This window comes from Octodon degus, unplaced genomic scaffold, assembly GCF_000260255.1.
Source record: "Octodon degus isolate 3935 unplaced genomic scaffold, OctDeg1.0 scaffold00334, whole genome shotgun sequence".
NCBI lineage: Eukaryota > Metazoa > Chordata > Mammalia > Rodentia > Octodontidae > Octodon > Octodon degus.
Window position 1 is genome coordinate 325,921 of NW_004524910.1, and position 2,834 is coordinate 328,754.

Below are 2,834 nucleotides of genomic sequence, written 5' to 3' on the forward strand. Positions count from 1 at the left end.
AATATACTGATTTTGCCATGCTATAAGGAATTCTCATTAGCCAATTATTTATCTTTAATATTTTGTTTGTTTGTTTGGTACAAGACCTTGATACACAGCTTGGACTTCTAAGGATCCTCCTATCTCAGCCGCCCCAGCACTGAGATTAGAAGTGTGCTCTACCATGCACATGGCATGTGGTACTGGAGATTGAACCCAGGTCCTTCTGCTTGCCTGGCAGGCACTTTGACTGCGGAACCATCTCCCCAACCCCTCATTAGCCAATTAGTGGTCAGAATAATATTCTTATCTTGCTCTTCATCTTAGAAAAAAATACTCCTAAGGGCTGACCAAATAGCTTAGTGGATTAAAGCACCTGCAGGCAAGCACAGGGGCCAAGGGTTCGATCCCTGGGCTTGCTGCACTGGCCCCACCCCCAGGGCGTGCTGAGAGGGCATTTGAGACTGGGCATGATGGTGCACACCTGTAATCCTAGCTCTTGGGAGGCTGTAAACAGGCAGATCACTACAAGTCTGATCTAGTAGTGAGACCCTGAACACCCTGTATACCTTCCCTGAAATACAAAATTAATTAAATACTTGTAGATTTCCCTTTCATTCAGTATAATGGTGACTGTGCATTTATCATAAATATACTTTGTTATTCAAGATATCATCCTTCTATACCTATTCTGCACAAGAATTTTATTAGGAAGATGGTGAATTTTATCACATACTTTTTTTGTAGCTACTGAGTTAATCACGATTTTATAAGATGCTTTTCTGCATCTACTGAGATCATACGATTTTTATCTTTCATTTGATTGATGTAATGTGTTATGCCAATTTGTGTATCTTCAACCATCCTTGCATCCTTTGATGAAACCAACTTGATCATGGAAAGTGACATTTTTGATGTGCTGTTGAATTTGATTTGCTAGAATGTTGTTGAGAATTTTTGCCTCCATGTTCATCTTAGTATTCAGTTTTCATTTTTGTATGTATTCTTGTCTAGTTTTGTTAACAAGGTAATGCTAGCCTCATAGAATAAATCCTTTCAATTCTGACAAATACTTTGAAAAGAATTGACACACAGTTTTTCTTTTTTAAATTTTGTAAAGTTTTGTGGTGATTCCATCTGATTCTGGGCTTTTTGTTGTTAGTAGACTTCCCATTATTGGTTCAACCTCAGTACTTTATTATTCTATTCAGGTTTTTTATTTCTTTGTAGCTTTTTGTTTTGCTTTGTTTATTTTGTATTTATGGAAAGGTCTACAGTGTATTCAGGGTCTCCCTACTAGGTTGTACTCATAGTGATCCCCTGTTTACAGCCTCCTAAGAGCTGGAATTACAGGCGTGCCACCACTTCCAGTCTCAGTTGCCATCTCAGCATGCCCCGAGGGTGAGGCCAGCACGGCAGGCCTGGGGATCGCACCCCTGTCCCCTGCGCCTGCTTGCAGGTGCTTTAATCTGCTGAGCTATTTAGCCAGCCCTTCTTTATAGTTACTGTGGTAGTTAATGTGTATCCTGGAATTTTTCATTTATTCTGTGTTTTCCAGTTTGTTAGCATATAGCTTTTCCTAATAGTCCCCAATGATATGATCTTTACATTTTTGTGGTACTGGTTTTATTGTTTCCTCTTTAATTTCTAATTTTGAGTCTTTTTTTTTTCTCAGTATTGCTAACCCATGTATTATTGGTTTTATTTTTTCAAAGTGTTTCATTGATCTTTTCTATTTTTTTAATCGATATTTTTGCTCTAATCTTTGCTACTTCTTTTCTTCCATTAATTTGGGATTTGGTTTATTTTTGCTTTTCTCCTTGAAATGCATTGTTAGATTATTTTAAATCTACTTGTTAGGCACTCTCTGATATAAATTTCTCTGTCAGTACTCTTTGTTGTATCTCACAAGGTTTAGTAAGGTGTTTCCATTTTCATTTCTTTTGAGAAAATTTTTAATTTTCCTTTTAACTTCCTCAGTTAATTTTTTTTTTCAAAAACGTGTTATTTAGGGCTGGCCAGATAGCTCAGTAGATTAAAGCATCTGCTTAGGCAGATGCAGGAGTCAGAGGTTGGATTCCCAGCCTGCCTTGCTGGCCTCACCCCCAGGGTGTACTAAGACAGCAATTGAGACTGGGCTTGGTGGCGCTCACCTGTAATCCCAGTGCTTGGGAAGCTGAAAACAGGAGAATCGCTACAAGTCCAATCTGTGTAGTGAGACCTTGTAGATCCCGCCTTGCACTAAAAATACAAAAAGAAAAAAGTGCTAGTCTCCTGCATCTCACAGTCTTAGAAAAGCAAAAACAGACCAATTCTCAAACTGATAGAAGAAAGAAGTAACAAAGATTAGAGCAGAAATACCATACTAAAAAATAGAAAAGATCAATGAAGCTCTTAGAAATTTGTTTCTAGAGTTTCTTTTGTCCTTGACTTATAATTTTATTCCATTGTAGTAAGAAATGTTACAGGATATGATTTCAGTTATTTTCTTTTAATTTTTAAGACTTGTGGTCTATTCTTGACATCAAGTTCCATGTGCTGATAAGAATATGTATTCTGCAGTTATTAGCTGCAATATTCTGTAGGTCCATTTGACTTGTAGCATAATTTAAGTGATATTTCTTTGTTGAATTTTTCACTACATGATTTATCCATTGATGAAAATGGGGTATTGAAGTCCTCCACTGTTATTATGTCAGAGCCTTACTTTCCATTTAGGTCTCGTGTTTTATTAAGTGTTTGAGCATTAGGTGAATACAGATTTACAATCAAATGTTTTGTTTTATTTTGGTTTGCTTGTTTGGCTGTGCTAGAGACTGAACCTCAGGCCTCATGCATGAGAGGTCTGAGCCACA

General features: G+C 37.3%; 1 protein-coding gene across 1 annotated transcript in view; it reads left to right on the forward strand.

Moving 5' to 3' along the window:
• Positions 1-2,834, forward strand: part of Znf215 (zinc finger protein 215) — a 26,730-nt gene that overhangs the window by 8,287 nt on the left and 15,609 nt on the right. The window lies entirely within an intron of this gene.